The sequence below is a fragment of the Periplaneta americana genome, chromosome 5 (assembly GCF_040183065.1).
Source record: "Periplaneta americana isolate PAMFEO1 chromosome 5, P.americana_PAMFEO1_priV1, whole genome shotgun sequence".
Lineage (NCBI taxonomy): Eukaryota > Metazoa > Arthropoda > Insecta > Blattodea > Blattidae > Periplaneta > Periplaneta americana.
Genome location: NC_091121.1, coordinates 46,521,829 through 46,547,321, shown reverse-complemented (window position 1 = coordinate 46,547,321; position 25,493 = coordinate 46,521,829). Strand labels below are relative to the sequence as shown.

Sequence of the window (25,493 nt, the reverse complement as noted above, 5' to 3'; positions counted from 1 at the left end):
AACGATTGGTGTTAACATGTATAATTATTCATCCTGAGACCGAAAATCGCTTTTTTGAAATTTTTTATTGTATGTCTCTCTGTCTGTCTGGATGTTTGTTACCTTTTCAAGCGATAATGGCTGAACAGATTTCGATGAAAATTGGAATATAAATTAAGTTCGTTGTAACTTAGATTTTAGGCTATATGGCATTCAAAATACTTTATTTAAAAGGGAGGTTATAAGGGGGCCTGAATTAAATAAACCAAAATATCTCCCTTATTATTGATGTTTGTGAAAAATGTTACATAACAAAAGTTTCTTTAAAAATGATTTCCGATACGTTTCATTCCAAGCAAAATTTTGATGGGACCAAATTGCACCAAAAACGAATGTTCTCTGAACCAAATGATCATATTTTAATTATTTGCATGTAATAGCAATTAAGAAACATGTTAAAGGAATTATCATTGCACTAAATGAGTGGTCTCTGAAGCAAAATGATCGCATTTTAATTATTTAAATACAATTTAAATTAAGTAACATATTAAACGATTTATCCTTCTATCAAACACGAATGTTCCCTGGACCAGATGTCCTATTTTAATTATGTAATTACATTATAATTATTTCTAACAAGTGCAGCGGAGCGCACGGGTACAGCTAGTGTAATATAAAAATGCACTATCACCTTTACTTTTTAACTTTGGTGTAGAGTATGCCATTAGGAAAGTCCACGATAACAGAGAGGGTTTGGAATTGAATGGGTTACATCTTTACATTTATCTTTTGAAGAGATATAGAAGTTTAAATATCTTGGAACAACAGTAACAAATATAAATGATACTCGGGAGGAAATTAAACACAGAATAAATATGGGAAATGCCTGTTATTATTCGGTTGAGAAGCTTTTATCATCCAGTCTGCTGTCAAAAAATCTGAAAGTTAGAATTTATAAAACAGTTATATTACCGGTTGTTCTTTATGGATGTGAAACTTGGACTCTCACTTTGAGAGAGGAGATAGATTAAGGGTGTTTGAGAATAAGGTGCTTAGAAAAATATTTGGGGCTAAGAGGGATGAAGTTACAGGAGAATGGAGAAAGTTACACAACACACAACTGCACACATTGTATTCTTCACCTGACATAATTAGGAACATTAAATCCAGACGTTTGAGATGGGCAGGGCATGTAGCACGTATGGGCGAATCCAGAAATGCATATAGAGTGTTAGTTGGGAGGCCGGAGGGAAAAATACCTTTAGGGAGGCCGAGACGTAGATGGGAGGATAATATTAAAATGGATTTGAGGGAGGTGGGATATGATGATAGAGATTGGATTAATTTTGCTCGGGATAGGGACTAATGCCGGGCTTATGTGAGGGCGGCAATGAACCTCCGGGTTCCTTAAAAGCCAGTAAGTAAGTAAGTAAGTAAGTAAATAAGTAAGTAAGTAATATAAAAAACGTAATCAACATTGGTCTAGTTATCTATTCTGGGAAACATCCATGTCAACTCGAAAACTCCAGGATAACACAAGGAGGGACAACTATATATACTGTATAAAACCCATATATTAAGATACATGTGCAATATTATTCTCGAACTAGAATTGTCTAAAGACACCCCCCCCCCCTTGAACAGTGGCAGATTGCTTCAGGTAGGCCTACAATATAGGTCTATAAATATTGAAACAGTTATAACGCTGAATAAAAAAATGGACGTCACGGAGAGGGCACATACTTTCTCATATACAGGGTGGAAGGGAACCTATTACATTAATTCACAGAGGTAATAGATCAAGTAAATGCGAACAATTTTTGTCAAACAAGTTTTTTGATACGTCCAATACTTTTGAGGATATGGAATGTAACATGTTTCAACGCTGCAAAGAGTATGTGTGTATGTATGCATTTATTGGCACTGCATTTTGGTATACATCTGGTGGCAGTGATATATAATAAGTTATACAATAACTCCTACAATAAAAGTTACTGCAATAATTACAAAAATTACTACAACAATTAAGCAATAAAATTACAATAATTACAGCAATAAAATAAACGTAAAATTAATTCTAACTGTAAATAAATACTGTAAATTCAATAAACCTAGACTAGGCTATAATTACGCCTGCTATAAGCAAAAGTAAACCTAACTTACAAGTAAACCTATTTTTATTAAACCCAACTATTGTCAGCTTAAGTAATTACAATTAACCTTAATTAATTACATATAAACTTAATTTATTATATGTCAACTTAATTACGCGTTAACTTAATTAATTACATGTCAACTCAGATAATTACACTGCGCCTACAATTAGTAGCTCCTTGAGGTCATTGTTTTGCAGTGGGGGTGAGTGTAACCCAAGATCAAATATTTCACTTATTCATTAATTAATTCATTTGTTAATTAATTTATTTAACTTCGCATTAATTTATTTACTATTTTATTAATTTATGAACCCATTCACAGATTAATTAATTAATTTTTTTTACTCCAGCATTATAAACAGTTTTTATCGTTAGTGAAAATCGTGCATAATATGCCACATTATTGTACCAGTGTCGTGAAATATTACCATGCCAAATAAATCGTCATGACTTCTATTATGACGGCATAACTTGTGCCATAATATTAACATTATGAAACGTTTTGCCGTGCAATATTATTTTAATACATTATTGTTGTCATAGCAACCCCTTTCTTCGTAGAAGCATTATATCAAACTACCCATCATTGCAAATCTGATGTTATTTCTTTATTAATTTTATAATGCTTTTGTACAAAAATAACGTATGAAACACGTTTATAACATTTTACACTTATTGCACTCGCTTTGTTCGTTCCCTAAACATTGACTCATCCAATAAAGTATAACATAAACTAGTTTCATAATAAACTATTATGATTTAGTTATTAACTAGCCGTACCCGTGCGCTCCGCTGCACCTGTTAGAAATAAAATAATATAAAGTAATTACATAATCAAAATAGGACGTTTGATCCAGGGAACATTCTTGTTTGATAGAAGGATAAATCGTTTAATATGTTACTTAATTTAAATTGTATTTAAATAATTAAAATGAGATCATTTTGGTCCAGAGTGCATTCAGAAGCTACTGTAATAACATTATAGCATTATGTCCATCTAGAGAAACTACACTTTCCAATGGTGAAATAATAATTAATTATATAAATCGGTTAGCTTTCGATAATACTTTACACAAACACAGAGACATTCTCTATAGGCTATGTTTCATAGCTTTCGATTGTTGTTGTCCAAGGCCCCTTATAGACGTAGTCATTTGTTTTCATTTCATTACACCGCCTTAGATGGCATTGTATTTTAATTTTAAAACTCATTTATTTCATTAAATATCAGTCCTTCAAAATTTTGCAAAGAATAAAACTTATTTCAGGCCCCCTTATAAACCCCCTTTTAAGTAACGTATTTTGAATGTCATATAGCCTAAAATCTAAGTTACAGCGAACTTAATTTATATTCCAATTTTCATATAAATTGGTTCAGCCAATATCGCGTGAAAAGGTAACAAACATCCAGACAGACAGACATATAAACAAAAATGTCAAAAAAGCGATTTTCGGTTTCAGAGTGGTTAATTATGTATGTTAACACAAATTATTTTTGGAAAAGCGAAAATTACCAGAAAAATTTCGGCTACAGATTTATTATTAGTATAGATATAACAGAAACTAACAAATTATAACTGTTAAATATAATATTGAATGAATTAAGAAAAAAAATGTTTTATTTAACGACGCTCGCAACTACAGAGGTTATATCAGCGTCGCCGGATGTGCCGGAATTTTGTCCCGCAGGAGTTCTTTTACATGCCAGTAAATCTACTGACATCCTGTCGCATTTAAGCACACCTAAATGCCATCGACCTGGCCCGGGATCGAACCCGCAACTTTGGGCATAGAAGGCCAGCGCTATACCAACTCGCCAACCAGGTCGACGAATTAAGAAATGTATTGAAATAGTTACATGACTGTTTCTGTATTAAGTCGAAAGGGCTTCGCCTTCATTGTGATTACTCTCCATTGTGATTCAGTATAGTCGTCAACCAAATGGATCCAGATTTGATTCTGGGTGAGGATAACTAATAGGAATCATCAGTTAACGCGACAGTAGAGCGACATGTAAATGTTGGCGTTGGTTCATAAACTCCGCAGAGAGGAACCAGCCACGTAAATGGCCCAGATCTTGGATAATGGTGCGGTAATTATTTTTGATTTATCAACCCCCAACTGCTCTTACAATGAAGGTGCACCTATCCCACAAGACCTCGTTGTTTATAGACGAGATGTTTCTGTATCAGAGACCACATTTCAAAGCAACAACTCACATAAATCTCACTTCCCCTAATTAGTCTGTTAGAGGACAATGACCTCAGACTCACCAGGAGGACCCAAAGTCGGATAGGCAAACTCGATTTGATAGTTTTTCTCAGAGAGATGATGATGACAGTTTAATGGGCGAGAGAACTAAGAATTTCTCCAGTGCTACTTATTTATTATTTATTTATTTACTTATTTATTTATTTATTTATTTATTTATTTATTTATTTATTTATTTATTTTTATTCATTTATTTTTATTTATTTATTTATTTATTTTTATTCATTCATTTATTTATTTACTTATTTATTTATTTTATTGCTAGTAAGTTTGAAATGAATACAAGTTAATACAATATAAGATAAACTAGCCCACACCTGAATGAGTAAGACTCGTGCTCAGCAGGGGATTCCAATACAGACAAAAATAAAATTAAAATTGAGAGTGAATGCAGATTAAAAAATGTTTAATATGTTTAAACCCAAACTATAAATCCAATACATTTTTTTTATTTTGTATGAATTTGGAGAGTATTCGTGGTTAAAATAATATGAGAATAAAATTTGTTTAATATAATCTGAGACCTTGACTCATGGTATGTTAAAAAGCTGCATTGGTTTTGCATTTAGGTTCAGACAAACGCAGAAAATTCGTATTTTTAGTTCTATATTTATGTATATACCTTTCAAAGTTATTAAGATTTCTGTGAAAATATTTTAATAAAATAAAATAATACATTTGTTTAATGTTGAAAACTTTGAAATGTTTAAACAACAATTCATTGGAATAATCTTTCTGCTCTCTTAAACAAATTTTTAATACTTTTTCTGTAGTAAAATTAAGGATAAAGGTTGGATTTATAAGTTCTACCCCAACCTATAATACCATACATAAACATAGAATGAAATAATGCTAAATAAATTATATGTAAACAGTTAATTGAAAAAATATTTCTTAGACCAACAAAGTAATATAATGTTTTACGTAATTTATTACAAATATAATGAATATGATTATTCCATTTTAAATGATTATCAATAATTATACCTAAGTATTTAACCTCCTTAACTTCATTAATAACTGAACAATTGCAATTTATATGGGAACAATCAAAATTATGCATTTTAATTTGTAGAGTAGATGAAATTGATTTTACTGAAATATAAAATTTTAGTGTCCCAAAGTAAGTTATATTAGTATTATATTTTATTATTTTATTATGTTTTAGGCGTTTTGCAACAACTTAGTTCATTTACCACTGCCTTTCTCATACTTTTTCCAATGCGGAACCCCTTTTAACTAGTATTACTTCAACCTTGTACGTACTCAATTCTCATTGTTTTTCTATTAACTTATGATGATGAGGATTATTATTATTATTATTATTATTATTATTATTATTATTATTATTTCTCCCATCAAATTTTCACTCGAGCTTGTCGGCTTCTGTATCCGTAATGGTACGATATATCAGCAAGCCCTCGACAACACGGTCCATAACGCACGCTGCACATTCGATCGTAAATCAGTCAGGATCTACTGCGCCTGTCACTAAAGTTACGCTGTGTTTACGTACACAAAAAGCGTGCCAAAGCTGACTGCGTGTGTTGCATTTGTGACGGCCTGAACAAAATAGGTACTACTGTTGCGAAACAAGAAATAGAACATATCTGAGCTAGAATAACTTAGCTTCTGGTAAGTAACAATGAAAATCACGAAGTATTCATAATTTTTATTACACACCTACAGGCTATACTTAGGCTCTATTAATTTAAAGTAAGCTTAAAGAAAATAGCATGTGCAGAATCCTTTATGGGGCATATGGAATCTCCTGTATTATGTACAGTAGTGGCAAAAAAACCGGACCGACGGAATAATCAAAGTCCCCGAAATGAGCCACTGCGCATGCCACGTACAGTAGTGGCAAAAAAGATCGGACCGACGGAAAAATCGTAGTCCCCGAAATGAGTCACTGCGCATGCCACGCCCGCATTCACAAGATAGCGAGTAATCTATTAAAATTGTTCTAGTTTTGACTGCTGACGTAGCCCATTTCGAAAGCCATTAGAAAATAAGCTGGTAAAATTCATGTTCTGGGAATAATAAGTTAATTAAGTACCTGAGCCATTCAATGAAGACGAAAACAGTAACCAGCTACGTGGCTGTTGTTCAACTGCACAGGTGGTTTCGGGTCTAAGCAATATGCACCGACGCTCTGGAGTGAACAAGGCTCTGAAATCAGCTACAAGAGTCGGTCCGGTTTTTTTGCCACTACTGTACAAATTTGATGAGAACTTTTTCTACCTGTGAATATTATATAACACAAAAATTCAAACTCTGATTAATTTTTTTTAATAATCTTCCTGTTTGCCAATACATTTCTGCAAGACACCAAAGAACTTCTTTATATCTTCATCGAAGAACATTTTTGGTTAGTTGTGCAGACAATTCCGCTTTTCTGTCATGATCAGGTCATTTGTTATAAATATTACATATTTTTCCTCATAAACTTTAGTTCAGCAACCCAAACAAGTTATGTGATAAATCCGGCCTATAGACCTACATGGAAGATGTGGAAACATTTCCTAATCAAATTCAGTAAGATACCTTGTGTCATTTTTACGCAGTAAGGGCATGAACAAGAACTACCCTTTTAGACAATTTTGACGTAGATTATGTCTTTTCCCGCACCGAGTATGGACACCCGTTCCGGGTTCTGTGGTGAAACAAAAGAAGTCAGAAATTCAACGCTTACTGTAACAACGCTATATGTCACAGCTGATTGTTAATGTCATTAATAGTTAGGTCATGATCCAATGGTAACTTCTGTGACCGCGATTAATGACGCCACCTCTTTCACTATAGGCATAAGAGCGTCGCAGCCTCTCCCAGTAATATCTCGGCATCGGGAGTAGCTACAGACTTCTGCGTCATTTACCTCCAAAGAAATATCCCTAGTATTCATTTACACTGAGTAAACCCCAAGGGCTATAATGCGGTAGAAGGATTAGAACAATGGAGAACATCCATTACTCCATCTGGAATCGAATCCCCGACGTTCCGGTTGGCAGCGTTACGTCTTAGCCGCTACGCTACCATATGCCCCAATTTTTGTGATATGTGTAATAAAAGTAATGATAAAGCAGGATTCGTCCAAATAACACCCATATTTTCATCTCTTCTACAGGATCCCTGCCTTACTTTCATGAAGAATAGTGGGAATGGGTACAGTTTTACATAAGCTGAACCCATTAAGTCGTTGGACAGGTCTGATTATGAATGTATTGTTTATAATTCTCTCGGCTTTCATATTATTTGTTACTTTGTATTACAAATTATCTTCAACAGAATAACTGAGGCCGTAGTTTACATATTTAAATGTGGAGACTATTTTATATTTATAACCTTGCCTACTCTCAGACGTTTCAATCTGCCTTCACTTGTTTTATATTTAAATCCTTAATTAGACTAATGCATTCCAGTCCGCCTTCTCTTGTTTTGTATTCCCATAGTAACTTATATTATAGCTTCTATTCAAAGTATTACTTGTAGTGGTCTAGCCTTTATTTCCGAGGTAAGTTCAAGCTTTAATTAATCGTCTGGAGTTCGAAAGGAATTTAAAAGAGGGCGATATTCTGTGTTACTAGACCCAGGTTATTTATCAATAAAACAATCGAACGCTGACATCCCTTTTATTTATATCCATCTCTATGTACAGGGAGACCAAGAGACTCAATCCTAATATTTGATGAAGAACTGGTTTAACACCGCAACTGCTGGCTGGTTACCATAAACATAGCTCTCGGCAGCTCTGTAGAGAGCGGCTGGGCTTATTATCTAGAGAACTCGAGTTCAATTTCCACTAACAAGAGTACAGGCTTTTCCCAAAGATCTCTCGCTTCCTTCAACATTTAAAAAGCTTTAGTCCAGCAACACTCATCATTTTATTCTACTTATACAGGAACATCATTTTATTTTTACTTCAATTTTTATTGTACCTGAGTTTTTAAATGTACTTCACTCCCACCCCTTCTACTAATGAAGTTTCAACTGTTCTCCAGACAGAATCAAAGCCGCTTATAGTAAACAGCACTGAGTTACTGAGTATAGTACGTTCCAGAAATATCTTCGCGTTTTCCAGTGACGAAAGAACTTTTAATATTGAATCATATTTTCGCACAGGTACTGTCCGTTTGCCTACGTCGCATCCCGATTTCCCCCACCTGCTTCTGCACGCCTCTCTGTAAAAGCAGGGCTGTCTTAGTTCTTTTCTGAAAAAAATTAATTTCTGTTAGGAATTGGACGTTTACTTAATATTATACAACTGTTTAAAATAACTTAAATAAAAGCGGCCTCGTTAAGTAATTAACTGTCACGTGATTTCCCTCCTTTCTACGATCCTGCGGCATAACCACTTGGACGGACAGTAGATAGCATTTCTGAGTAATTTTATCTGTGCGGGTCGGGCAGAAGTGAAGATTGAATTTACAGTACATAGAGTAGGTACAGAATTATTTCAACATGAGTTACTAGTACGAAGGACGAAACTGGTAATTGGAATTAGATGCAATAGTCTATAGTGCGGTAATATGCACAAAAGAACTTAAGCCTGTAGGCTATCGGAATGAACGGCTACCATTTTCAAAAATGTGTTTAAAAATCCATATTATGATTATTTTTCAATTGAACTTCATTCTCTATAGTGTACGCTAATGTGGTGTAGACAGTATAATATACACTGCATAATGAACACGTTCGCATGTATAACTCAGTTCGTGAGTAAAAACACTTATTCTTAATACAGTACTGCATTTTGATTAAATAAAACCTAATGAAAATTATCGAACTAAAATCGCGATATTTCCTAGTTTACGTAAATGGATGAAGTACTTTTCTTCCCTCCTATACCTAGTAAAGTGATTTGTTTGTGTTTTACGCCAGTATCATCGAACTCCAGTTGTGGAAGGGGGTAGCGAACGGTGTTTCCGGTTCTCTAAAGGTATAGCCAGGTTAATATTAAAAATGTTAGTAAAAATAAAATGATGTCCCTGTGCAATAATTACGAGCTATGGTGATGCTGGACAGGAATAACTAGACAAATTACTATTTATATGAAAAACGCTCACAATAATTAATTGTGCTCCGGCATCAGACAGAAATGCTCACTGAATGATATTTGTTACCAACCGAGAGTATTCTCTGCGTTAGATGATAGAAGACAAGACGCCTAGCTACCCTATTTAACGTTTCACATTCCAAGGTATGGAGAATTCTTCATGAGAACGGACTGTATCCTTTTCATGTGCAAAAAGTGCAGCATTTAGAACCACATGATCATGACAACCGTTTGCAGTTTTGTAACTGGTTTAATGAAAATCTGCAGCGCTATGTCTTCATAATGTTCAGTGATGAGGCACACTTCACAAGAAATGGAATCAACAACAAGCATAACACCAGGTGGCCCGGGTTCGAATCCCGGTCGGGGCAAGTTACCTGGTTGAGGTTTTTTCCGGGGTTTTCCCTCAACCCAATACGAGCAAATGCTGGGTAACTTTCGGTGCTGGACCCCGGACTCATTTCACCGGCATTATCACCTTCATTTCATTCAGACGCTAAATAACCTAGATGTTGGTACAGCGTCGTAAAATAACCCAATATAATAATAATAACAAGCATAACATGCATGTCTGGGAGGACGAAAATCCCCTTGCCATGGTAGAATCTCATTTTCAACGCAGATTCAGTAACGATGTATGGTGTGGTGTTGTGTGTGACCAGTTGCTGTGGCCGTTCATTTTCCCGGGAAATTTAAATGGTGAAATGTACGTTAACTTTTTACAGCTTCTTGAGGATATTCCTCTGGAAACAAGACACCAAATGTCGAACATGACGGGGCGCCTGCAAATTTCTACCATGTGATAATAGCTCAGATGAATCACCAATTCCCACATCGATGGATTGGACGTGAGGGCCCTATCAACTGGCCTGCCAGATCCCCAGATTTAACACCTCTACATTACTGCATCTGGGGGTGGATGAAAGACATCGTGTACCAGATTAGTGTGCAAACACAAGAAGAGTTGATTCAACACATTCTCGATGCCGCAGCGACAATAAGGAACGAACATGTGAAGTTACGAAATGCTACACGCGCGGTTCACACCCGTGCGAATCTTTGCCTTCAGATGCAGGGAGGAAATTTTGAACATTTGCTTTAAATCCACTCTACATGCAATAGACTGATACAAAATGAAACACTTGTTTGTATTCGAACTATGATTTCCATTTTTGTCAATGACATCCTCAAATAATTTTTTTCTGTTTTTTTTTTTTTCAAATTGCCGTAACTCCTTAATTATGAATGTCACCCAATTACTGTATTTACATTTTTGTACGAAATAACACTAGGAACCACCTCCATAAACCGGGGGAAAACCTCGTGATACACCCTGTATATGTTCAACTACCTTTTGTATTGTAGAGTACATTTGTATATTATTTTATAAAAGGGTAGCCTAAATTGTCTGGCGAAATACCTATATTCAAGGAAAGATTTAGGACCTTTGAAAAGAAAATAATAAATCCATATATGATTAGTCATCCATTGACTTTACAAAGATATTACAGTAATTATTCCATCGTAAATGAACTACTGGTCTGACAAATATTTTCTCTACAGAGCACCGTGCATTTTTCGAAGAAAATTGTTTTATCAAGTAATAGCCAACACTTATAGTGTCAGCTAGAGAGTGGGACAAACTTGCAATCCTTTCCATTTTGGTGTGATTGTCATTTGAATTTGATACTTAGCAAAATGCGCCGGATTAACCAAATCAGTAATATTACATATTACATTACATATTACGAGGATAATTGTTTAATAATCTCAAGGAAAAAATTGTTCCGGGGCCGGTTATCGAACCCGAGACCTTTGCCTGAGCTCGCCAACGTTCTAACGACTGCACCCAGAAACTCTACCACACCTCGGATTAATTATTCCCTTTTGTATCAGCATACCTCAAATGGGTTTATAAGACGTCAAAGACCCAGCATTGAGTGCACACTTTTCTGTAGATATAAAAGGGAATAATTGACCCGAGGTCTGGTAGATTTTGTGTGTGGCTCAGTCGGTAGAGCGTTGGCGCGCTCAGCCAAAGGTCCCGGGTTCCATACCCACCACCGGAACAATTTGTTCCTTGAAATTATTCAAGTCAGGTTTATAGGGAGTTATACCTGGAAAGTCAGATTTGTACATTAGAAGGTGGTTCCTCAGTCTTCACTGAAAATCTAAATTGTTGGACAAAGAAACCAGCAGTTCCGAAAAAGAAAAAAGAAAAAAATACAATAAGTACTTAACGATTCCATGTTTCGAGAGCAGCTGAATTTAATCAGGATCAAGCTTTTGAGTACTCCACCGTGTCCTGGAATTTTAGATTTCCAGCGGTTAGGAACTACAGACAGGTTTCTTCATCTGGGCAGATAAGTATGACCAGACAAGTCGCCTACTCTGTTGAGTTCTTTACCAAACCTGCGTGTAGTTGCGGAAGTTGAAAATGTTAAGTTCCAGGACACGACTGAATGCACAAAAAACTAATCCTGATCACATTCACTGTGAAACCCTGAAACGTAGTAGCTGAATTTGTTAACACGCATAGCGTGGACATCCCTGTTCATCACTAACGAAGCCACATGCCTTGTAGTCGTAAATATAACATACGAGCACTCATGGGGTAACAAACGGTTCAAAACAGAGATTTTAAACACGACGCCGAACATTCAAGCTGAAGAAAGTCTTAGGCCCGGTATAATAAATATGATTAATCTAAAGACGAAGTTAAGTTGAAGTTAAACCTAACTCAATGTGCCGTATTACAGAGCCTCGGTTAAGTTTAACTGTAGTGGAATAGATTGGTATTGTATTGTATTGCATTTATTTACATTCCATGGTATCGTGCATCTCTTCACAGCTAGAATACGGATCATGTAAAAAAAATCATAATAGTACTACAAAGTCTTAATTATACCCACAGACTAGTTGAAATATATACAGAAGAGTTTTATAATATACTAGCACAATACAAGGGGTTAGTATCAATACTTAATACAGGACAGAAATATTCATGCAGCGTTGCTGAATGTCATAAATTCATCTACAGAATAGAAGGCGTGAGAAATTAGATACTTTTTTTAATTAAACCCTAAATAATCTTTCGATTATTTGATTTTTTATATCCAAAGGAAGGCTATTACATTTTTTTACTGTCATATAACGCACTCCTTTTTGATAGCACGACAGACTTGTCGATGGAATATGAAAGTCATATTTGACGAATATTTATGCTAAAATTGTTGCATTAGTTACAAAGTTTTCACGGTTACATACGAGGAAGTTTATTAATGAAAAAATATACTGACAAGCCACAGGCATTATTCGTAGTTTTTTAAAATGGTTCTACACAATTCCATAGATTTGGCAACTACTATTATATGTAGTAGGAATATGCTGTTACTATCTGTAGAATTTCCCCACAATATTATTTAAAAACTCATTACAGAGTGAAAGTATACAAAGTATATATTGTTTTTAAGGTTACTATCTCTTGCATAGATATAATAGCAAAACATGCTGAATTTAGTATGGTTAAGAAAGAAAAGTAAACGATCGCTGATGTTTTATTATGTTATTGGTGTTAAAATAGCCGATGCTCATGGAGAATCTTCATTAAGAAACATCTTAGTTCTTCGATAACAAATAGAATATCATAAAAAAAAATCTGTAGAGGACCAATACCGCCTATTTCAGTATGCTTGTCAGACTTAACCTCAAGTAGCATCTTAATGCTGGCTACCAACGCCAATCATCGCAATGCAATTCATTCAAAATTTAATAATAATAATAATAATAATAATAATAATAATAATAATAATAATAATAATAATAATAACAATAATAATAACAATAATAATAATAATAATAATAATAATAATAATAATGATTTATTTAACCTGGCAGAGTTAAGGCCATACGGCCTTCTCTAACACTCAACCAGGAGTAAAACTGCGTTACAAAAACACTACAAATTTACAAAGTACACTACAATTTTACACACAAAACTGAATAAGATAATAATAATAAAATGTAAACAACAAGTAAGTAGAAATCAGACATAATATATAACATACAGAAAGATAGAAAAAAGCATAATAAAATTTGAACAGCAGGTCAAAATAAATAAGACAAAGTATAAAAAATAAGACAATTATTGATAATAATAATAATAATAATAATAATAATAATAATAATAATAATAATAATAATAATAATAGATTTAATACATTTAATTTAGATTTAGTTGTCAACTTATCACGAACATTTCACATTGAAAACTACAGCTCATCATACGGAAGTTAATTCAAGAGTGCTTCATATTCGAAATCATCTGAATATTAAGAAGTGAACTGACTTTTAACATGGAAATCTTCGACAAAGATTGTAAAATTCAACATTGCCCCTTATGGGAGTTGCATCGATGCTACCCGCAATGCATTCGTTTGTTAATTCATGGCCCAGGTTATGATTCTGCTACACCATTCATCAAATTGAATGCGCGACCTATACTTATTATATTAGCGTTATCGGATCCATCCTCATGTACAGTTCCAGAAACAACAAATGATCCGTCAAATTTATTAAGTTCCAGATACAACGCATTGCCAATGTGCAGTGAACAAGAGCGCCTGTATATGATCGCTGCGCCTCCAAAATCCGCTATGCGTATTGTAGGCACTTATGTGAGTTTTAAAACTCCTACAATTTCCCAAAATGTATGAATTTTAAACTACACAAACATGCCTATCATCTGTACAAAATTTTGGTGCCATTAGTGATAGGCCTAATAGTTTTGAAATTATATTTTTAACTATATTTTATATTGACCGTCACTAAAAAGGATCCTTGTGACAAAGTTTTCAAAAGTTTTAGTTCATATTGGCTCATAAGCTTGAAAATACTCATGGCAATATAAATTAATTAGCTTCTTGAACTCAATCTAAATACAGAATCACAATAAATTTGTTAAGTGAATTTTCTTAATTTTCCACCATTATTTCACCATAGTGTCCCCCTTAAATTTTTTTTTCATGAGAAAGAAACAAAAATATTTTTAATTTTCTTGATATTCAAAGCTATTTTCGGCATAATTTCAATTATTACATCTGAAATGATGAAAATATACCGAACATAGATTTGAAAATCAAAGGAATTAAATGTGATAATGCTTTTTTTTAGTAACAACGGCCTACTGGTATATCCACAGATATTAACACGCAATATGACCACAGATGTTAAAGCGTGTATAAATAAACTTAACCATTTTTTTTTTCTGTTTAAATGCACATAAGCCATTTTGAAAGCGCAGAGACGATGCTACTTGGGGACAGTCATGCTAAACTTGTTGCCTACATACAAGTGGATTTCCATCAAGACGGATATTTTTTTATGTAATTGTACATAGCAGTATTTCCTGAAATTATAACATTGATCAAATGGAATGTGCAACTTATGCTTATACGGATTCATCCTCATTTGCTTAAAGAAACCACCCAACCATCCGGGATGTCGTGCCTTTATATAAACAATTCCAACAATAAAGATGACGTATTAATAATTAATAAATGAATAATATAATTATGTTGACGCAACTTTATTTCAGTGATTTATACCTTCATTTAAAGGAGGACTGTTTTAAAACAGTTCATGTAGATATGTGATTTCAATATCAGATGGACTTGGAAAAGATTCATTGAAACATTTTTTTAAATGTGAAAAGCCTTAATGAAACATTAAAAAAATAATATTCGTAAACAATTAGGGGTGATAAATAGCTGCGGGGAGTATAAAGACAGAAATAGTTAATTTAACATTGTGTAATTCTGAAGTAGGTCTACTTAACTTGTATTATTTTCCAAATACATGCAATTAACTACATTATTATTATTATTATTATTATTATTATTATTATTATTATTATTATTATTGGAACGGAATGGAATTTAACTGAGGGGGCACGGATGGCCCAGCACTGCGACCTGTTGGGATCTATTACGCTAACCCTCTATATGGAATGAGTTGCGTGCCATAGAGCCCCTACGCGCACCGACCTAACCACATGACTCCCTTAACGACCGGTCCCTATAGCCGACAGAAATCCATATATCATTCCTGCTTCGGCAACTTCCCCAAGGGCCCCCTGTCGGTCCAAGGCGAAACTCCTCCCCCGAGTAGGTCCGCCTCGGGTGCTCAGTGTAGAAGCCATCCAACGTCGCTTAACTACATTCCACGGAGGCCGGTCGAGATAGCCAGTAGCTTCGGGAAATCGCCTGTAGAGTGATCTGAAAAACCAGAAAAGGGATGATGAGGAAAGGATGATGGGGTAGGAAAAGAAGTGGCGAAGATGAGTGGGGTTCCAATCGCCTGATAAAATTCATCCATAGGAGTGAGAGAAAACCTCCGAAAAATCTCACCCAGACAACTCGTCCTGACCGGAAACCGAACCCGGGACCGCTGGGTTCCGAGTTAGACTTGTTAACCCCTTAGCCACAGCGGTGGACTATTATTATTATTATTATTATTATTATTATTATTATTATTATTATTATTATTATTATTATTATACAAATCGTTACAAATTTTATTCTAAACAACTCATTGGCGTCATATAGTTGTGTGAATCTTTCCAACTGTCAATTGCAGTGCTGTCTCGACACTAGGCCTCATGGTATGAGGAAACTATTATGAAGTAGTTAAAGAAAAGGTTCCGCTTTACTATATTCAAATATGGAGAGTATGAAGACAAATGAAAACAAAAATCAAACCTTTGTTTCAAATCCAAAACATCCTTACAATTCCAACCATGCTCACAGTAGTAACCACGAACAGCATTAACCTTTCAGGCACTTATAGGGATTCTGTGATTCCACTGTTGCTTTTTGCCAGTTATCACGTGTGCTTCACATTAGAGGTGATAATGAAAGGAAGTGAACTGCACTTTTATTTGAAGAGTCGCTCGTGCTCTTGAAGACCTGACGCAGAATATCCACACAACAGGAAGTTTAGCACTGAAACTTGTTATTAGCTGGCTCAATGAGCGAGTCCATTCTCAAGTTCTTGGAACTGTTACTTTACGGTAACTGGTCCATCTGGACCTGAAACGCAAATTGCTGTCGTCATCCTCTCCTGAGTTGGATTTGATATTAAATTAGTGAGTTAGACCACAATAAAAACGAAGAATCACTCTTCTGACAGAATGCTTGTCACCGTCACACGCTTGCAGCGATATTTTACTACTTAAAATTAATTTATTATTCCCAGAACATGAATTTTACCAGAAATCGAAAAGTATTGGGAATAAATTTGAATAAGGAACAAAAAAAAAAAAAAATCCTTCCCAGGCAGGATTCGAACCACGAAAGTCTTAGTTACCAGTCTATCATGCTCTGGAGTGAACAAGGCTCTGAAATCAGCTACAAGGGTCGGTCCGGTTTTTTTTGCCACTCCTGTACATTTTGAAATTCTGAAAGTAAAGCGTTTTCGAATGTCACTCTTTCTTTCTTTCTTTCTTTCTTTCTTTCTTTCTTTCTTTCTTTCTTTCTTTCTTTCTTTCAGTTTAACCTCTCCCTTCTAGGTACATTTACACGACCCACGCCACCCGGGCCTTACAGGGCCGCGACCTGTCGGGAGAGGAATTACTCTATGGATCACATACATACTTTTTTGACCACACAAGGACATGGAGGGCCTCCCCGGATGAGGGATCAGCTCTATGCCAGGGCCGCCGAATGTTACTCAAACTGAAAAAAAAGCTTCTTACCATATTACCATGGTATTGGTGCGTAATTTGAATTATTTTATATCATCATCATCATCATCATCATCCTCCTTGACGAATTAGGCCTCTGTAGACGTGTTTCGGCCCCATCTAGCAGTCTTCTTAAAGGTCTTCCTGGTCGACGATGTCCTCTAGGTTTATACTGCATCATAATTTTTGGGATTCTTGAATTTTCCATTCTTCTTACATGATCTAGCCAATTGAATTTGTATCTGCTGATTTTTTCTTCTACTGACTCTACTTCTAATTGTTCTAAAATTTCTTCATTCCTTTTTCGGTCTAAAAGAGTATATCCCGCTGCCTGTCCAGAGGCTAAAAGTGGCAGCCCCACTACTGGACTACCTAACGATAAGGCTAGTGACCTATCTTAGGGAAAATTACATTACTTTGAAGCCTCAAACAAGCAGTATTATTTTATATAATTCTTCTATACTTTGTCCCGCGCCGTAGCGTCGTGGTCTAAGGTGTCATGGATAGCGACTCGGACATTTCGAGACTCGATTCAAAATTAAAATCTTGAATAAACAGTAATTAACATGTTTTTTCACTTAGGGCTATTTGATCTATGTTTCATATCACGCTTACTGAAGAATCACTACCGCATTCTTTAAAATCTGCCTTCATTCACGATTTTTTTTACTTCTAATCACGAATTTGGATGTTTATTTTATTGTCATTATATGATATATTTGGCTATTAAGAGTCCTCCAAAACACAATGTGCATTTTCTTATGTTTTACGTTTAACAGAAATCCAAATTGACCTAGTTTCAAATCTTATCATCATATAAACACACTTTACAAAAATCCCGAAACTTCAGTGGAGAATGCCCTTCTGGCAATACGTGAAGATAGTGATCTTTCGAAGATGGTGCTCTGAGAGCGTTGTGGGTTCCAGTGTCTAACGTGGATTGTGAATGATTCTTTTCAAATTTGCACTTGTTTTGACAGACCGTAGAACGAACCTCAGCATGACAATTTGAAGCTTCTGTCTGCATAGAATTATGAGAACTACAATGTAGTTTCGTTATACTTTAAATTCAGTAAAATTTTCTTGCTTTTTTCTTTCCTATTTGCAGCATGCAAGAATGAAAATTAGTACAGTAGTATTTCGTAGTTCAGTCAACTATAACTAAATAATTTTATTCAACATTTTTTTCCTTCTTACTCAAAAATTTTTAACATATTTACCTAAGAAATTAAGGACGGTTTACTTGAGATTTATTCAGATTCCTATTAGTTTATAGATTCAGAATTTCTCATGAAATTTTGGCTAGTGTATTGGACCGTGCCAATCCAACACCGTGATGAATTTGGGAGTTACAATAGGTAGTAAATGGCGAGTGACAAAGAATAGCGAGTAATAACTGAAGAGTTACGACTGAAAAGCGACAACTAACCAGTGATTAATGACATGTTTGAAACTGATGATTGGTAAAAAGTACCGCTTTATTATGACGGTTGATTAGGCTGAAGGTTGATAATGACTGATGGTGTATAAGGACTTCATGGCAGTTGATCACAGTTATTAGAAATTATGTACAATTATGACTGAAATGAATGGTAATGATAATCAGATAATGATGGTGGTTTTATTAATAATAATGATGACTATTTATGATGGTGATTGAAGACTACTCATTATCGAATATCAGTGATGTTGGTGACTAATGGAAATATTTCTTTTGCAGTGGATCTGGCGTCCAGGAAGTGGACAGAAACTCCAGGCAGACAGACGGACGTAGCTCGAATGTGACGTCACCTTGTCCTCCAACAAGGATTCTTCTACTACAGGTATAGTGCAGAGCAGTTTCAGGAATAACGTATGTTATAGAAATATGTTTAAAAACAAATGCATGAAAAGTAATTTATCTGCTCTCAATGCAAAATACGGATGTTACATGGAAATGTATACTGAGGACTTCCTATGTGTTTTAGTGACTATATTGATGTATTCAACAGCTAGCTTTATGTAAATTTTATCTCTTTATATATAGAGCTTTCTTGTATTAAATCTTATTCGTAAATTTACGTATTTTTAAATATTTCAGTATTTATATGATTATTTTGGACCGTATTTCCCCTAATTCGGCACTTTCACTCATTCCAGTACATTAATACATATGTAATCCTACTTTAGTGGCAAATTTCCGCCGAGTTACCTCTGTGGTAGCAGGTCTGCATCCAGACTAGCCGGTCCAATCCGGGTTCGATTCCCGGCGTGGTCAGAGATTTTCGTGTAAAATTTCTACTTCGGGACTAGTAGAGACGGTGGTGCACAACTACTAATCACTAGATTGTGCACCAATATGTTTGTGTTAAATCCCAAATGTCTCCGCAGTGCATATGAAAAGAAAGAATATGTCACTGTTGATAGTGATTCGTCCGTCGGATGTGGACGTTTAGCCTGGTGGCCCTCTTTGTGCTATTCGACAGGAGTAGGCTAAGTGCCGGCACTGGGTTTTCCTTCTCCCGTCCTCGTCTTCTTCATCATCCTCACCCATTCCCTATACGAACACTTACTCATACACTCACCCTAGTACACGGCGTAGGCCTAACTCTCCACAGATCACGAATAGCGTGGCCCGCCGAAGTGGTGTGCAACTTAAAAATGGGTCACAGTCCTGCCATTTATCGGCAATGTGCAGAACCCAAATCACGTAAGTGAAGTGGGTAGGCACTGGATACACACATTAGTGGCAACACTGCTATAAATGAATAAATGAATGAATGAATGAATGAATGAATAAGTAAATAAATAAGCAAATAAATAAATGAATAGATAAATAAATAAATAGATAAATAGCTAGATAAATACATGTATAGTTAGATAAATAGATAGATAAGTAGATAAATAAATAAATAGACATGTATAAATAAATAAATAGGCCTAAATAAATAAGTAAATAAATAAGTAAATCAATAAATAAATAAGTAAATAGATAAGTAAATAAATAAATAGACAAATAGATAGATAGATAAATAGATAAAGGTAAATAAGTAACTAAATAAATGTAAAAATAAATAAATAAGTAAGTAAATAAATAAATAGATAGATAAATAAATAAATACATAGATAAGTATATAGATAAATAAATAAATAGATAGATAAATAGATAAATAAATAAATAGAAAAATGAATAAATAAGTAAATAAGTAAGTAAATAAGTAAATAAATAAATAGAGAGATAAATAAATACATAGATAAATAAATAAATAAATAATTAGATAGATAAATAGATAGATAAATAAATAAATAGATAAATAAATAGATAAATAAGTAAATAAATAAATAAGCAAATAAATAAATAAATAAATCAGGGGAGTGGCACGAGCTGGAACTGCTCTCACACGTACGTCGCTTTGGGTGGGTTCCTTATTGGAATGGTGTATTTGCTCTAAGGTCCTCCCGCTCTACAGATTCCCCTACGGAACGCCCCCAACTCCTACTACAGACTACAGAATCCCTTTACCTTTCCGCGTAGGTGAGAGTCCACGACACATAGCAGTACCACCACCAACTACAGTAATAACGACTCACCACGACATACAAGTTTCTGTGGCGGCCGCAGCCGACTTTGCCTCGGTCGCAAGCCCGAAATGGGAAAAGAAACTGATATGATGATGAAAGAAGGGAAGTGTATATGAAGCGCAGAGTGTTGGTGGAATGACAGAGGAAAATGGGACTACTGCGAGAAAAATCCTCAGCAACGTCTGCTTTGTCCACCACAAATTCCATCACTACCTGATCAGGATCGAACCCGGGCCGCCTGGATGGAAAACCAGCGCTCTGGCACTTAAACCATTGTCTCTCCTTGCATAATGTAGGCCTCGATTTGTAATATAAGGGAAACATTTTAGATACAACCACAAACCTTACTAGAGATTCTATAGAAGTCACAGAGATACTCGTAAATTTCAGTAGGCCTATATTAAATGTACACCCTTCCGCAATTTTAAATAGGAATTTCGGGATTTCGACTATCACCACATTATAGTAGTATAGAGGCTATACAGTCACGAAGCTTGAGTTGTTGAGGGTACTAGGAATAATAGACTGTGCCGGTACTATTTCGCATTGTCTGTAATGAGGCGATAGTAGCGATCCTAGTGGTTAGCAACTATCTATGGATGCATATTCCCTACGTATTGAGCTTCGTGACTGTATATATTAGACTGTGCTATCACGATACCTTTATTAGCTACGTTTATGTGCAGCGGGGAGTTTCGAAGTGCTGTATTTTATGAACTGGACGCTCACTTCAGTAATTCCTTTTTATAACGGGAGAGTAATACATGTTGAAAGTAAAGCACGGTGTATAAATACTGGATTGAGGAAACCTGTAATATCAGTGAAGTGCTGTTGAAGTTAACGGTCTACCATTTGTGTGAATGCGAGCTGTTCTAATGGACCCGTATGGTAATTCTGCACAAAATACTACTGTATAAACATCATAGTTATGCTCTTGAAAGAATGGTAGAGGTACGAATTTTCTTTTACAATGGGCATAATTTTAGATAGCTATGCTAAACAGCTAAACGGATATAGTCTACTAAAGGTGATAGGTTATGGATTACGGAGAGTGAAACAGATCACTCACTGGCAAATTGATATAGGCCTAGGCTGCACAAATCGAAATAACACGAACGCATGTATTATCTTCATAATACCTAAACTGTACACTTTTCAAGCTTGGCCAGCGGTTTCTTCCTTCCAGTGATTTTGGTGAACTGAAGTAGGACATGATGTAGATTTTTCTCATCATTTCGACAGACATAGTAGTCGCCGATTGTAAAGTCTGCAGCAGCCTTGAAGCCTTGGTTTTTCTGAACCGACGCATGCGAGTTGCGAGATACGAGGCCCGCCTCGCACAAATCCGGACTATACTAGAGATAGTGAGTGATTTCTATAACTGCACCTGGCAACTCGCATGCGTCAGTTCAGAAAAACCAAGGCTTTAGAGGTATCTTTGTGTGACGAGATGACAAATTCATGTACAAATTGCATGGAATATTTAAAAAGAATGGACCACCGCCATAACCCCAAAGAGATCCTACTGCTACTACAGCTGTAACTTGATAAGTATTCCCTTCTGAAACTTAAGACAGTAAATAAGCGACAAATGTTTGCTGATGAATGTTTTCTTTCCTCTGTGTATGCGCAAATGCAACTTCGAGCATAGAATCCAACAGATAAAAATCAGTTATCACTAGTAACGTATCAGTAGTAGTAGTAGTAGTAGTAGCAGTAGTAGTAGTACTAGCCTCATCAGTATCTGTAGTAGTAATAGCCGTATCAGTACCAGTAGTATTAGCCGTATCAGTATCAGTACTAGTAAGCGTATCATTGTCAATAATAGCCATATCAGTAGCAGTAGTAGCCTTATCAGTATCAGCAGTAGTAGCCGTATCAGTGTCAGTAGTATTAGCCGTATCAGTGTCAGTGCTAGTAGCCGTATCAGTGTCAGTAGTGGCCATATCAGTAGCAGTAGTAGCCGAATCAGTATCAGTAGTAGTAGCCGTATCAGTGTCAGTAGTATTAGCCGTATCTGTATCAGTAGTAGTAGCAGTATCAGTGTCAGTAGTAGATATATCAGTAGCAGTAGTAGCCGTATCAGTGTCAGTAGTAGATATATCAGTAGCAGTAGTAGCCGTATCAGTAGCAGTAGTAGTAGCCGTATCAGTGTAGTAGTAGTAGTAGTACTAGTACTAGTAATAGTAGTAGTAGTAGTAGTAGTAGTAGTTTCATTTTTCCTGGCAGAGTTAAGGCCATAAGGCCTTCTCTTCCACTCAACCAGGTTTCAATAATATTAGGCTACATGAAATACAAAATTATATGACAGATTACAAAACAACACAAAAGAAGATACCTTAGAGATTACATAAAATATAGTGGAAAATTACAAATAATCAGTGTCAGTAGTATTAGCCGTATCAGTATCAATAGTAGTAGCCATATCAGTGTCAGTAGTAGGCATATTGTTAGCAGTAGTAGCCGTATCAGCAGCAGTAGTCATGTCATTATTAACAGTAGTAGTAGTAGTAGTAGCAGTATCAGTAGTAGCCATATCAGTAACAGTAGTAGCCGTATCAGCATCAGTAGTAGTAGCCGTATCAGCATCAGTAGTAGTAGCCGTATCAGTATCAATAGTAGTAGCCATATCAGTGTCAGTAGTAGTAGCCGTATCAGCATCAGTAGTAGTAGCCGTATCAGCATCAGTAGTAGTAGCCGTATCAGTAGTACTAGCCGTATCAGTAGTACTAGCCGTATCAGTAGTACTAGCCGTATCAGTATCAATAGTAGTAGCCATATCAGTGTCAGTAGTAGGCATATCGGTAGCAGTAGTAGCCGTATCAGCAGCAGTAGTCATGTCATTATTAACAGTAGTAGTAGTAGTAGTAGCAGTATCAGTAGTAGCCATATCAGTAACAGTAGTAGCCGTATCAGCATCAGTAGTAGTAGCCGTATCAGCATCAGTAGTAGTAGCCGTATCAGTAGTATTAGCCGTATCAATATCAGTAGTAGTAGTAGCCTTATCAGTATCAGTAGTAGCGACATCAGTAGCCGTATCAGCAGCAGTAGTCATGTCATTATCAACAGTACTAGTATTAGTAGTAGTAGTAACAGTATCAGTAGTAGCCATATCAGTATCAGTAGTATTAGCCGTACCAGTAGAATTAGCCGTATCAGTATCAGTAGTAGTAGCCATATCAGTATCAGTAGTATTAGCCTTATTAGTAGTGTTAGCTGTAGCCTTATCAGTATTAGTAGTAGTATTAGCCCTATTAGTATCAGTATCAGTAGTAGTAGCCGTCTAAATAGTATTAGTAGTTGTATCAGTAGTAATAGTAGTATCAGCAGCAGCAGCATTAATAAGTTACTAGCAGTACTAGCAGCAGTATTGCTGTAATTTCGTGAATGACTATTAAGCAAGATTATTCAACTTTAAAAATTCAAAGTGAGTGAGAAATGATCGGCAAATATTGCCTTGAGCTCTGTATCAATGACAGGGTCATTTTACCTATCGTAAATATACGACCTGGCTATCACAGATTTACTTCTCTCTTGATGGAAGCCAATCTAAGGTTTTCTTTCACTCCCGGCCGATTTTGAACACGTAATATCGGATTCAGACTGTTAGCATGGCAACCACTAGACTTTCTATTCGAAGACTACAACTGAAAATAGTTAAGCAGTGCAAGGACATTTATAAAACCTATTCGTGTTAATAAAACTCTTGTTTTCTGAACAATTCAAAGTGAATATAAGTAGTCAATGTTTTCAGTTTGAAGTAGTTAGGAGCGAACGTAAGTTACGCTCCTTTCTCCAAAGCGATGCCAGTCTGGTTCAGATCTGTTGTCACCGATATACTTGAATACAAACAAAAGAGGAGTGTAGGACGTTTGAAGTAACGCCGGAGCGACCAGTTTTAAAGAGAAGAGCTTGACATAAGAATAAACCAGTTCGGATTTTATCTTCCAGTGAGGACATTGACAACTAAATTACTGACAATGTAGTTCTTATCAGAGGACAAAATTTAATAGGTAACCAAAACCCATTATACTACAATAAGGTCAAGCGTCATAAAGTATAATGGGTTTAATGTGTTTGAAATATTTGGTCGTGGTGGAATTCTTGGTAGACAATGCACATATTGCAGAGGGCTTCTTCTCGTGGTACTCCAGCCTTCCACTTTCATTCTGTCAACACTCTAACTTTTCTTGTATTTCATTTATCATGTGCAATAGTTAAAAGCAGAAGGTAAAGTCTTGAGGGTAGGACGATACTCCAGTGGTAATCTGGAAGGGTTTGGGGCTATGATCACTGTGGCATTTAAGGTACTCGTCTTGGTTATAACACCTGGTTCTACCAGGTTTGAAGCAGTATGATCACCTTTTTAGTATCAGATTTGCGAATACCATCTGGACCTCCCATCGTACTGGAATTGCATAGCCTCGTCTCTCCTTCGGTATCATATATGATAGCTTAGAATACTACATTATGCAACGAGCCTATAATGGTAGTAATTAAGTCGCGAGTAAGTTTATGAAACTCGCTTGCGCTCGTTTCATAATTTTCATGCGAGCGTCTTAATTACCATTATAGTCAAGTTTCATACGACTTCTTATGCTCGACCATATTTCTAACTTGGAATTATTCAGAAGTATTCATTTTATTCTTATGTGACTGAAGAGCGGAAGTGACCTTGTGCATAGCTCGTAAATTGTGAGATGTGCGCAACGCGAAGGTATTGATTTTT

The 25,493-nt window shown here is 35.6% G+C and overlaps 1 protein-coding gene across 1 annotated transcript in view; it reads left to right on the top strand.

Moving 5' to 3' along the window:
• Positions 1–25,493, top strand: part of sha (shavenoid) — a 364,087-nt gene that overhangs the window by 120,071 nt on the left and 218,523 nt on the right. The window contains exon 2 of the mRNA XM_069825587.1: positions 18,924–19,026. The gene's annotated coding sequence lies outside the window, so the exon portion shown is untranslated. The remainder of the gene's footprint in view (positions 1–18,923; positions 19,027–25,493) is intronic.